Here is a 14,134-nt window from a genome sequence, read left to right as displayed (position 1 = left end):
TCGGATCTGTGAAGGTATAACAGAACAGGTTTGAGGGAGGGCTTACGTGAGTTAACTATATACATTATTCTTACAATACCTAAGACCATAGTGCGTAGACAGGTAAGGCCCAGGATACAGGTTTTAATCAAAAATGGTTCAAATGGCTCTGAGCACTATGCGACTTAACTTCTGAGGTCGTCAGTCGCCTAGAACTTAGAACTAATTAAACCTAACTGACCTAAGGACATCACACACATCCATGCCCGAGGCAGGATTCGAACCTGCGACCGTAGCGGTCGCTCGGTTCCAGACTGTAGCGCCTAGAACCGCTCGGCCACTCCGGCCGGCCAGGTTTTAATCACTCGTCACATTGTATGTAAGTTGTGTTATGAACAGCTTTCTGTGTGCATATTCCTGACGTCCTTATATGAATAAAGGTAAATTATAATATGTAGTTTTGTAAGGCGCTAATGGATAATTTCTGTGCCTCAGATGTCTTTACTTTGTATTTGACGTACTTTATAGTGATTGTAGTATGTACATGAAATATATTCGAAAATGTGGGCTTTGCATGGGTATGTGACAAGAAGTTATAGTAAAGTTGTGTTTTAGTAGTTATGAGTGGTTATACCGTGTGTGTGCTGCTTGGACAGCGCTATCTGGTGGCCGGTTGTGAACCGCTAGAATCACAGCAGGTAAGCCTGTGAGGAATATGGCAGTGATGATGCCGACCGGTGTTAGGCGAGCAGTGGTAGTTTCATCTGGTGACCTCAGTCTTACATTTTATGGAAAGAACGATCATGAGAGCAGTTTTTTATTATTTTTTATCGGTTGCGACAGTATTTTTTACCAGACGGTCTGCCTCATGTGCCATGATGTCTATATGGTCTTATAAATGTTAATCCACGTTTCGGGTATGTGGTTGTGTAATAATTGTAATGTATATAGTTAACTCATATCAGCCCTCCCTCAAACCTGTTATGTTATACCTTCACAGATCCGATGATGGCACCTTCAGAGTGCTGAAACCGGTCATCTACTAAACGATATTGAAGCGATCGTGGCTATTCAGTTATTTTAAAAACTGAGTGATCGCCCCACGAAACACCATGTGTGCTCATAATCTTATTATACGACTTCGTTCAAATTCACTTAGGTGTTAAAAATGGCGTCTTTGTCGCGTTACAGGAGTTCTTGAGTAACATCAAATCACCATGTCCAATCTCAGAGGTAACTAACGCTCACAACCGTTACAGCGGGTATTTAAAGCAAACCTGATTTGCATTCTCTTAGTTGCGCTATTAGTGGCACTGTTACGTGACTGGCGGTCAGTCTGGATTGACATGATCCGCCAGATGCAGCAACACGCCTACCAACTTTTGTTTATGACCCACAACTTCTTCTTAGTGTTGCTTTTACTTTTTCGGTCAGTGTAACTTAAAGATGGGTTTAAAAAAGCCGCCACGGCACATAACAAAATTTCCCCCCATCTCTACGAATCGTGGCACCCATCCGCGGTATCTGTGTCCCTGAGCGCGGCACCGCGGGCGACCCGCCGGGCCTAGCTTGGGATCTCCCCCGCTGCCCGAATGCTCTTGGATCCGCCCCCCTCCCTCCTCCTCCTCCTCCTACTCCCAGACACGTGACGACTCATCCTCGGCCGGCGCGGCGCTCGCCTCGGCCGGCGACAACGCACTCCGCCAGCGTCCGCTCGCCAATAGAGGGTCCCTCCCACACGAGGATCAGCAGCGCCAGCCGAGTTGCCTTCGCACGCCGCGACGCCGTCCGTGAGTACTAGACACGGCTGCATCTAATTGTCACATTCTATACACGGACTCCAACGTTTTTGCCTTACGGGGTACAGCAGTATTCCGCAAGTAGAATGTCGTTGGTCAGGGACATTTTCTGACTATTTTGGTATGAGGGCCCTATGGTCTCCAGTGGCTCGTGACGGAGCAATAATGTAACTGTGATATGAGGTTCCTCGGCGGACCGGATATTCTGTTATCTACCGGGCGTGTATTCGAAGGAGCCAAGACCGATTCCAGAATATTGTTCCACACAAGTGAACTACCATTTCGCACCCCCTCCCTCAAACATTACTTGCATTGGAGTGTTGGTAAGACCTTTAAAAGTAAATATGTATCTTGTGATCACGGTAGTGGGTTGCTTTTTCTTTTAAAATTCCTCTGTAACAAAAGTGAATTTCTAAATCTTATTTCAGCCCTACATATTCGGAAAAGAAACAATTACTTACCTTTTAAGGTAATTCCAGAGATCTTCAAAGGCTTTCTGCAAAAGCAGAAACAACATACCGTATTGGTTTAACTTAAGTAAAAATGTTGGACCAAAATGAGTTCAAAGAATGAAAATATAAAGTGAATGACGCTATGATTTCTTCATCAATCATTTTGCGACAGTTAGCTGCAAAACAATATACCAAACTTCTGACAAAATTGCTTCCTGCACTTCAATCCGAACAGCACTGAGATGTAACTTTTACGCTCTTCACAGCTCGTGTAGTAATTTTTTGTATAACTGAAATTAAATAATGCACTTGTAATAAGCATTCACAAGTCAGAGACAAGTCTGTTGTCATATGCGTTTTGATGCTCTCATTAACAGCACCTAGAGGAAGAGAGTTTTTACCTTATAGCATTTGTACCGCTAAGACCGTTCGGACATTGGTGTTGTAATGGATTGATTGTAAGTGACAAGATACTGTATATCGATGTTAAAGTTACGTCACTTAGCTCCACTGCCTCCTTGTAATGTACATGTCTCTATTCTGTTTCACATTGTATTCTTATGCCACAAATCTGATGGTGGGGTAACCAGAAAAGAGTCATGACAAGTTAAAAGTAAAGAGATATTGCTGGCAAGAAGGACAACTGTATATTCATAAATGACTCATATAGTTAGTTTGGATATTTCTCGTCTAAGGATAGAAATGCGGACATATTTATCCAGTTTGAAACCACTAACGTACCTACAAGAGAGATGGTTTCACCGTTGGAAAGTTTCCTCCAGAAAACGTCTTCTGGAAAATTTGTGCTTCTATTTATACGATTCAGTCTTAAATCCACAAGGTTTACAGACAGATTATCAGCAGATGAATTACTGCAGTCACCGATACAGGTGCTAAAGGTAATCTAATAAGATTTATTCTGCTTCTTACCCTAGTTGCTTTGTTGCTGTGAAAATGCCTTCACATCAGTCAAAAGGTTTGTAATATCGAATCATTGTAATATGGGAGGATGTCGTTTTCACACTGGGGTGATAGAAGTCACGGGATGCCTATTAATGTTGTCTCGGATCTCCTTTTGCCCGGCGTAGTAAACAACCTCGACCTGGCTGGGACTCAACAAGTTGTTGGAAGTTCCTTGCAGAAACACTGTGCCACGATGCTTCCATAGCCGTCGATAACCCCGAAAGTGTCCATGAACTGACCTCTCGATTACGTCCCGCAAATGTTCGATGGGATTCCTTCCGGTCGATCTGCCTGGCTAAATCATTCGCTCGAATTGTCCACAGTGTTCTGACATGGCGCATTGTCATCCATCACAATTTCATCTTTCTTTGGGAACGTGAAGTCCATGAATGGCTGCAAATGGTCTCCAAGCAGCCGTGCATAAAAATTTCCAGTCACCGATCGGCTCATATGGACCATGGACCAGAAGGCCCTGTACATTCGGTGTAAACACAGCCTACCCCCCCCCCCCCCCCCCAACCCACCCCATTATGGAGCCACCACCAACTTGCACAGTGCCTTGTTGACAAGTCCGACCAATGGCTTCTTGGAGGCGGCGACACAGTCGAGACATACCACCAGCTCTTACCAACTGAAATCATTACTCATCTGAAGAGGTCACAGCTGTACAGCCGTCAAGGATCCAACCGGTATGGTCACGAGCCCAGGAAGGGGCTGCAGGCGATGTCGTGCTGTTAACAAAGGCACTCGCGTCGGTCGTCTGCTGCCATAGCTCATTGATGCCTAATTTCGCCGCACTGTCCCAACGGATACGTTTGTCGTATTTCTCACATCGATTTTTTATGGTTATTTCAAGCAATGTTGCTTGTCTGTTAGCACCGACAACTCTACGCAAACGCCGCTGCTCTCCGTCGTTAACTAAAGGTCGTCAGTCACTGCGTTGCCCGTGGTGAGAGATAATGCCTCAAATCTGGTATTCTCGCCACACTCTTGTCACTGTGTATCTCTGAATATTGAATTCACTAACGGTTTCCAAAATGGAATGTCCTACGTGTCTAGCTTTGACTACTATTCAACGTTCAGAGTGTATTAATTTTCGTCGTGCGGCTATAATCACGTCGGTAAGGTTTTCACATGAATTTACTGAGTACACATGACAGCTGCGCCAATGCACTGGCACTATTATACCTTGTGTACGCGATACAACCTCCATCTGTATATGTACATATCGCTATCTCATGGCTTTTGTCTCTTCAGCGTTTGTAGTCACTTACGTACAGCTTCGAAAGTACTGTGTTATTATTACTGCCTTCACAGTAGGAACAGAATTCAAGGGTATTAACAGACTTTTCATGCTGTGGTTTATTTATGTTTTTCTTTTTTTTTTCGTCCGCCATTGTATGTTTCGGAGGTTTATATTTTACGTCTCTTGACTGTTGTTTTATTGTAACGACCATTATACGGCTCTTGTAACATCTACCAAGTGTAATAAAAACAAGTTACGTTTACTTATTAGGTCATAAGGTGAGGGATAATGCCGATACGTGTCATGACAAGAAACTATAAAGAAATTCCCAAGAAACCATGAAATATTTTTGAGCAAAGTTACAGTATTTTTAAAGTCTGTTTCATAATTACTCGTAGCGCATATCGTCGTCATTTACTCTGTTCTGAAGCTTTTTCAGTGCAATAGAAACACAAAGGTAAGTGTGGGCTAGAAATCAAAAGTAAAGCAATTACTTGGGTTGCGAGCGAACAGTGAACACATCCATTCCATCAAAACACTGAACAACCTGCAAATTTTTGTCGTTGGGTACAAAAACGCATCATGTTTGTAATCTCTCATTATAACCCCTCATCCATAGCTTGTTATATGTAAGTATAAAAAACAACGAAGTAGGAAATGTTTCAGCTGTACGTATTGTGATTCGCAAAGTACGCATGATGCAATCAGTCATCCATTGTATCACTCCTAGTGTATGTAAGCATAAGTACAAGCAACCATTCAGCATCATGTGAAACCTAATACAAACAGGTTTTGTCAATACATACGTTTCAAAAGCGACTTTTGTCACTCACAGAAAAGCTGCTCAGTGATGGGAATTCAGAGTTTTTCAGCTGCCTCCAGACAAGGCAGCAATAAGGCGACGTATATCGTGTATTTTAAAACCTATCAGCTACACAATATTATGGTGTATAATAACATGGTGTGTGATTCGTAATCGCCTATGTTGATACAAGTCCATACAATATTTTCACATCATCTTAACAATAATGAGCAATTTTAATAACTTGCACTTTGATTCATCATCCTTTGCACACGACTGACATCCAAGCCTGTCGCTTTACCAATCAAACTTTTGAATCTATTCGGCGCTCTTATTCTTTGTATCTGATAATTCTGATCACCGATTCTAAACATACAAAGTTGAAATTACAGAAAAAATATTATCCAAAGCATCTATAGTCTTCGTTTCAAAGTTCCCCTGAAGCCAGCGACAATCTATCCAAGAAACGTTTCGACTGCTTCCAGTGAACTCTCTGCTCCTCCAAAACTTGTTCACTGGGATCGGAGATGCCCAGACCATTGTGCAGCTTGCTTGATGTGCTTCTGCAAAGAAGATCTTTGAATTTAAGAGTATTTCAAAATCTTCCTTCAATTCATTGTTGTTCGAATTTTAAGTAGACACCTTAGTTGAAAGCAACAAGTCACTCGAAGTCTTATTTTATCCCATAGTTCCCTGCTGTAGTTTCTACTAATCTAATACAGGTGATCCACGAGTAAGAAAAACTAAGTTATGGAAAGAGATACTTTTCGGTCATACCGGAGACCTCAACAATGGTTCAGAAATCAATTTAGTATCGGAAGCATACGCTGGTGAGCGTTAAAACTTGAACTGTTACTCGGAGTGAGTGAAAAAAAATGTGACCCATATTTTACCCACTAGATAACACAGGCTGACGTGACTTGCAATAAGAACCAACGAGGGCATCCCAGTATCGTAACTTGCAACTGAACCCTGATCTATTACGTCATACATTTCGATATACACAGCTGCGCATCCATTTCCTCGAATACATTATCCACAGCAAATTTACGAAAATCTTGCGCACAGGACATTTATGATCGGTGCTCTTCCCGTCCCCAGCCGTCGTTTCGCTCTTTCACATCACAAACACCATACCTCGCAGCACAGAATCCAACCGCGAAATGTATATAAATGAATCAGTAGAAAGCGTCGGAAGCCGTATATGACTCTTGGTAGGTGATACAGCTGTCAAAAGGAAAATAGCTGGGCTAGAAGACAGTATCATCTTGCAGGAGAACCGACAGAAGATGTGCAGGAACTGGTAGTTGACCCTCAATGTAAATAAATGTAACGTACTGCGCATAGGTAGGTACAGAAATCCACTACCTTACAACTACATTACTGATGACAAACTGCTGGATACTAACCACAGCAAAATATTTAGGACTATTTGCTATTGTCAGTATAGGGCGTAAAACAGGATTGTTTCTGCTTATTTTGTATGTGACATACCACTGGAGACCTTATAATTGTAGTAGCTATTGTATAAACTTTAAATTGAGACTTCCTTTGAGTAAAAACGGAATAGTAAAATTTAGGATGATTTAGTAACAATGCAACATTTCCCGAATTTGGTGTTCTCGGGTTAAGTGGAATGACCGCATACTATAACTACAAGGAAAAGCAGAATGAGACGGACATTCATAGGAAGAACGTTAAGGTAATGTAATTAATAGACCAAAGAAATGGCTTACAAGGCCCTTGTTCGAACCATTCTTGAGTACTGTCAATCAATTTGGAACCGTTGCCATGTTGGGCATTTCGTCACGGGATCGTTTATTCGGAGCGAGAGTGTTGCAGAGACGCTCAGAAAACTGCAACAGCAGACCTACAAACCAGGCATTTTGCATCACGCGGAGTTTTACTACTGAAATTTTGGGAGAGTACTTTACGGGAAGAGTGGGACGACACTTTAGTTCCTCCCACACACGTCTAGCGAAATGACCACAACGAGAAAATTCGAGAAATTAGAGCTAATACAGAGGTTTACTAACAGTCATTCTTCCCACGCACTATTCGCGAGTGGAATAGCAAAGGTAGGATCAGATGGTGGTGTCAGAAGAATCCTCCGGCACACGCCTTCAGGTGGCTTGTGGACTATTCATACAGATGTTCCGTCAAATCGGGATCCATATATGCAGAACGGTCAGAAAGAATCTGAGAACTTGTAATGGTGTTGCAGGGCGGGTTGTGCTGACAAATAATTGTTAAAAAAGTTCCATACCTTAGGTAGTTCACTAGTTAATTACCATTGAAGTTAGCCAGTCAGGCCGTTGCGCACATAAATTCAAGTGGCCCGCAAGTTGCAACAGTGTCAGTTGTTCTCATAGCGTAAAGGGTTGCGCACGGTACTGCTCAGCTTTTGGCTCAGTTTCTGTCCTTACTACCGTCCCGTGTCCAATTTTTGTGTCGCTCACTTGTTCGGTCTTACGAAACCAAAGTAAGGACACATTTGGCGGAACCATCCCTGACGGGCCGCTTGAACTGGAGCGAGCTACGGCCTGATTGGTTAACTTCAGTGTTAATCAAATCGGAGAAGAGACGACGTATAGAATTTTTTTGTAACTATTATTACTCACTACAGCATACCCTGCAATACCATTACAAATTACCGCGCTATTTCTAACCACACTGTATATTTCAAATTCATATCAACAGACAGGGGTTCCTCAGCCTTGGAGCTAGGGAAGACCTCTTTCGGAAAACTTTCTTTGTTAGAGGGAAACGTACAAAATAACCTGCAAATCCACAGCGTCTGACAGATAGGCCACTCACACGTGGGGTCATAGCGAGATCAAACGGTCATGTGGAAAAATGTTTTCGTTCTTTCTAATTATACTACCGCCATCCTTATTATAACTACAGTAGCTGCTACTGTATGCGCATAGTAATGTGAAAGCAAAGTAGCGCTGTTATTGCAATGAAACCCTTCTTTACGTTTATTCGTATTTATGCATCTGTATGTGATGACTAACCTCGGCATCTAATGCAGAGATATTGAAACGGCTTCCGTTAAAAGAGGGACCAATTTATGAGCAACGTTTGTGTATCCGTTGCTGCTCCTCCGTGAGAAGTTAGATGAACAGCTAGCAGAAAAGAAAGACATATTTTTACTTGCTTAACTTAATAATCGGCTCGTGTACGACAGTGTATGGTATCAATATGTTCCAAACAGCCCGGCTCTAAAACGAGATTTTATAGGCGGTCATATGTCAGGTGCCATTGATTACGGAGATAGGGGCCAAGTGTTTTGATTGCCCTTGGCGTAGCGACCTTTTGCATGCCTATCAGAAGACGGGGCATGCTGCAGCTATCTTAGAATATAGGGTCAACGTGTAAATATTACACATTGCCTCCACCCTAGGCAGACTGAGCAAAACGGTTTATTCTGTTGCGCTAGACAAGTTCTGAGCCGGACCTTAAGTTACTTATAAAAGCACCATTACCTCCTGTCCGGTTCCTGTCGAAATCCCGAAAAACTGTGATTTTTGGGTTCGAAAAGTACCAGTTGTGGGGATGGCTAATTCTATAATTTCTATTCTTGGCCGATCAGCGAAATTTTTACCCTGTGTCCCTAAGACAATATTCTCGGGTAACTTCGAAGCTTTTTTCAGTAATATTATTCTTTACCGTGATCCCGAGGTTCAAGATTACTGTACTTATGCATTAAAACATGCACTTAATGTCCGAGCTACCACGTAAATGCAGTTTTAACTGCCGTATTAAATACCTGGCAAGGGTTGCAGGGTCTTCGCAAGGGGTCTGAAGTCACCGAGGTATGTTTTCAGTTAGCTTTGTTTCACCAGCAAAACTTTACGTTGGGGTATCTCTGTATAATGGGCGCCTCAAAGCTATACAAATATGCCGTAAGTAGTACTGCAGTCACAAAAAAGTGAACTAAAAAGCATCTTAAAACTTTTGAACAGAACATAAAACAACTACCCAAAATTATGTAATAATCGAAAGGCTGCAAATTCAGTGAAATATTTCTAACAACATTTTTGCTCTTTTAAGATACAATTCGATGAATTTCTATCGATGAACGAAGCGTCCAGAAAAAACGTTAAGGAAACGACATTGTTTTAACCTTGTATTAAGCGTCCTCATTTGTTGTTTATCTATGTTAAAGTGTATAAATATGTCGACGTATATAAATGAACTGTCAAATCTTTACTAATCTATAGAATTCGTTTTACATAAGCGACACACCCTGCCAGCCCCGAATCTACGACATTGTGGAACCGGCGCAAAATCTTGACCTGGCAACCTCCCCCATCCCTCCTCCCCCCTGCCCCCCACCGTCGAGCGTTTAAGATATGGTATCAGAAATTTTAAAAAAATTCATTTTTTTAAAAAACTGGCTTATAAATAAAACCGCCTTTTCTTGCTGCAACTTAATGTGTTTCTACCAGACTTCACCTTTATCTCACTCTAATGCATCTTCAGTGGGATCTACAACGATGCAGTTTTGTTTTTCTAGATTATCAAACAGTTCACGTCACATTTTTATGTAAATAAGTAATTACTTACAGTATGTTGGCATCTGCGTTTCTTCTCTTATGTGCTCTGGAGGCAGTACTACCACTTCATTTCCGAAATATAAGCGCAATTTTATATTCCGAGCTTTTCCTTTCACACTGTTCACCATGTTTCTCCTCCTATCCTCCTACTTTGTGGTGCACTATTATTCATTTCCCACTATTTATACCTATTTGTTTGAAATTGTGATTTTAAAGACGTAAATTTTGTGAGTCCATTATGTGTTTCGTTCTGTTTGATTGGTTCACCTACAAGCTCCCAATCTAACGAAATCTATAACGTCTATTCATGAATATATATATATATATATATATATATATATATATATATATATATATATATATCTCTCTCTCTGTGTGTGTGTGTGTGTGTGTGTGTGTGTGTGTGTGTGTGTGTATGTGTGTGTGTGTGTGTGTGTGTGTGTGTGTGTGTGTGGTGGGAGGAGGGGGGATGCAATTGGTGATTTGAATTGTAGAGTATTGAATATGAATGTAACGGCTGTCAGACAGTGGTTGCAAGCTTTGGTATAAGCTGATTTGAGTTTTAGCTTAAGTGTTCTGTGGAGTGGTTCATGTATAAATGAATGAACAGGTGTTGAGTGGTGTTATTAGTATTATGATAATAATCCTATTTTGGAGTTTTATTCTATTATTTAATTTATTTGTGTAAATAATGAATTGTTTGGCATGTGTACTTTATCACTGAACAGGGTTCTCTTTTCTGCTTTGGTTTTCTGACTGTGGCAATTTTCCTGCAGGAGTATGAGGTGCTTTTTATTATTGATTCTAATTATATACGTGTCTTCTTCTCTAGTGGTTGGTTTGTAGATACGTTCTCTTAGGTGTTCTGCAAATGTCGAGTGATTTGTCCCATACTTCCAGACTCCCATGTGTTCTTTGTATCGGCATCAAATATTCTACTTCTTTGTCCTGTGTATACGTAATCAGTGTTCACTGTAGATGATATATACCTGCTTTCTGGTATATGTCTCTGTTTTCTGTCAGGTTTGGTTTATATTTTTGTATATAATTGACTGTTGTGTATGCTGTGTTTATTCTTTGTCTTATAGAAATGTTGGTGATTTAATGTGTGATTTTGTATTTGTATGTCACTTTGTAACATCTTGTGTTTTGTTTTATGTTTTTCTGAATATTTTGTGTAGTTGATATGGCATTGACTGTTTGTGTTCGGTTCTGTTAGATTGTTTTATTAGTTTGGTACTTTCTACTTTTATTTTGCTTTTAATTTTGGTGTTAGCTTTGTGACTATGTTACTATTGTACCTATTGTATCGTGCAATCTGCATTATTATATCAAGTTCTTTTTGGTAGTTTTCTTTGATGAGTAGTACTGTGCTGAGTTTATGGATTGTGTGTCGATTTGCTGTGTGCTGTTGTGAGTGTGGGTGGTTCGAGGATTGGGGAATGATAATGTCTGGTGCTATGGGTTTACGGAAAAAATCAGTTATGTGCTTATTGGTTTGTTGTTTGCTTGTTATATGCAGAAAGTTAATTTGGTTCTTCTGTTCTCTTTCAATTGTCAATTTTATATTTTTATGTACATTGTTGTTGTCATTACGTAGTTTTTCAGTTTTTGTTTGTGGTTCATCTACTACACAAAGGGTGTCATCCTTATACCTGAACCAATATAACGTGTTGTATTCTCTTGCTTCTGTTTTTGTGAAAATGATCTGTTCAATGTGGTTTACAAAAATATTTGATAAGACTCCTGAATCTGGGGACGCCATTGATAATCCATCCCTCTGTAAATAAAACTCATTATTGTGTTGGGAGTACTTTTGTTCTGGTATGAGCTTTATTAATGTGCATATTTCATTAATCTGTACATCAGGGAGCTGACTATAAGTTTTCACATTCTTATCTGTGATTTCTGTTGTTTGTGGTACTGGTATGTTCGAATACATGCTTTCAGTATCAGTTGAGAGGAGTGATTCTGTGCTTGCGAGTTTTACATTTTATTTGTTGTATTAGCTGTTTAGTGTTTTTAATGGCTCTGTCTTCCTCTACTTTGAAATTTTCAGACAGTAATTGAAACATGTATTCCACAATCTTGTAAGTGGGGGATTTTATGAAACCCAATATAGGCCTCACAGGAAAATTCAGTTTCTGGATCTTTGGTATGCGACGGAGAACAGGTGCAGTGGGATTAATCTGTGTCAGCTTTCTTTTCCCCATGTTATCCAGTATTATGTCTATATTTTTCAGAGTGATTTTTACTTTCGTCTGGAATCTGTTTCTTGGGTCTGATTTTAATTTTGTAATATTATTTTGTGAGATGAATTATTGTTCTTTTTCAGTGTATTGTTCTTTGTGTATAGGTACTACTGTGTTCCCATTGTCCGCTTTTTAAATGTTAACATTTTCATTCTGAAGTTTTTGCTAAGTTTCCTGAGTGTTACAGATTCTGTGTTTTTGTTATTTTTGCGTTCTTGTGTTTTCATACTAGTTATTATATTATGGATTTCATTCCTTATCTGTTTCTTTAGTTAGTCAAATGTTGGCATTGCTGTTTTCGTTCCTATCTTTCCTTGTCAATACACTCTGTGCTTCTATAATCAGACTTTCTATGTAATCTTCATCTATTTCTAAATTTAGATTGTATTTTAATCCTTTCTCTAACAGTTTTCTCTCTTTATTGTTTGATTGTGTGTCTGTAAGGTGGGTAGAATTTGTATGTAGGTTTTACTTGGTTGTGTGTAAAGTCATTGTGTTGCGACAGGAGAATTTGAGTTGGCTAATCTTTCTTCCATGAACTGCTTCCATTCTCTGTACAGCAGTTTTTGTATGCCATTCACCCTTGTTTACCATGTGAGAGATCTGCCATATTATTAATGGTGTCTTCAAGTTGTAAGTGGGTTTTAAACACTGGAGAGGCAAAGAAACTGGTACACCTGCCTAACATCGTGTGTGGCCGCCGCGAGCACACCGAAGTGCCACAACACGGCGTCAAAGGGACTCGACCAATGTCTGAAGCAGAGATGGAGAGAACCGACACCATGAATCCCGCAGGGGTGTCCGTAAATCCGTAAGAGTACGGAGGGGTGGAGATCTCTTCTGAACAGCACTTTGCAAGGCATCTCAGATAAGCTCAATAATGTTAATGTCAGTGGAATTTGGTCGCCAGCGGAAGTATTTAAACTCAGAATGGTGTTCGTGGAGCCACTCTGTATCAATTCTGGACGTTTGGAGTGTCGCTTTGTCGTGCTTGAATTGCCAAAGTCTGTTGCAATACACAATCGTATGAATGGATGCAGGTGATCAGACAGGATGCTTACGTACATGTCCCCTATCAGAGTCGTATCTAGACCTGTCAGATGTTCCAACTGCACGCGCCCCACACCATTACAGAGCCTCCAACAGCTTGAATAGTCCCCTGATGACATGCATGGTCCATGGATTCAAGAGGTTGTCTCCATACCCGTCCACGTCCATCAGCTCGATACAATTTGAAACGACACTCGTCCGACCAGGCAACATGTCTCCAGTCATCAACAGTCCAGTGTCAGTGTTCGCGTGCCCAGGCGAGGCATAAAGCTTTGTATCGCGCAGTCATCAAGGGTACACGAGTGGGCCTTCGGCTCCGAAAGCCCATATCGATGATGTTTCGTTGAATAGTTCGCACGCTGGCACTTATTGACGGCCCAGCATGGAAACCCGCAGTAATGTGTGGAAGGGTTGCACTTCTAACACGTTGAACGATTCTCTTTAGTTGTCGTTGGTCCCGTTCTTGCAGGATCTTTTCCGGAGCCAGCGATGTGGGAGATTGATGTTTTTCCGGATCCTGATATTCACGGTGCACTCGTGAAATGGTCGTACGGGAAAATCCTCGCTTCATCGCCACCTCCGAAACGCTGTGTCCCATCTTTCGTGCGCCGACTATACCACGTTCAAACTCACTTAAATCTTGATAACCTGCGATTGTAGCAGCAATAACCGATCTAACAACTGCGCCAGACCCTTTTTGTCCTGCATAGGCGTTGCTGACCGGAGCGCCGTATTCTGCCTGTTTACGTACCTCTGTATTTGAATAAGCATGCCAAGTTTCTTTGGCTTTTCAGTATATAACTCGTGATTTAGCTCTTGTTTTGTATAGATTTAACTTCGTATTTTAACCACATTTCCTGAGCACCATGCATTGCTTTTTGGCCCGGGGTAAGCTGTTTATAATATACATTTATATTTCCAGAATGAGATTTTCACTCTGCGGCGGAGTGTGCGCTGATACGTAACTTCCTGGGAGACTAAAACTGTGTGCCGGACCGAGACTCGAACTAGGGACCTTTGCCTTTCGCG

General features: G+C 41.1%; 1 protein-coding gene across 1 annotated transcript in view; it reads left to right on the top strand.

The window, feature by feature from the left end:
- The first annotated feature begins 1,627 nt into the window (after positions 1 to 1,627).
- Positions 1,628 to 14,134, top strand: part of LOC124622263 — a 123,627-nt gene continuing 111,120 nt past the window's right edge. The window contains exon 1 of the mRNA XM_047147928.1: positions 1,628 to 1,769. The gene's annotated coding sequence lies outside the window, so the exon portion shown is untranslated. The remainder of the gene's footprint in view (positions 1,770 to 14,134) is intronic.

The sequence above is a fragment of the Schistocerca americana genome, chromosome 1, assembly GCF_021461395.2.
Source record: "Schistocerca americana isolate TAMUIC-IGC-003095 chromosome 1, iqSchAmer2.1, whole genome shotgun sequence".
NCBI lineage: Eukaryota > Metazoa > Arthropoda > Insecta > Orthoptera > Acrididae > Schistocerca > Schistocerca americana.
Note: the sequence above shows the minus strand (reverse complement) of the source record. Positions and strands in the feature narration are given on the sequence as shown.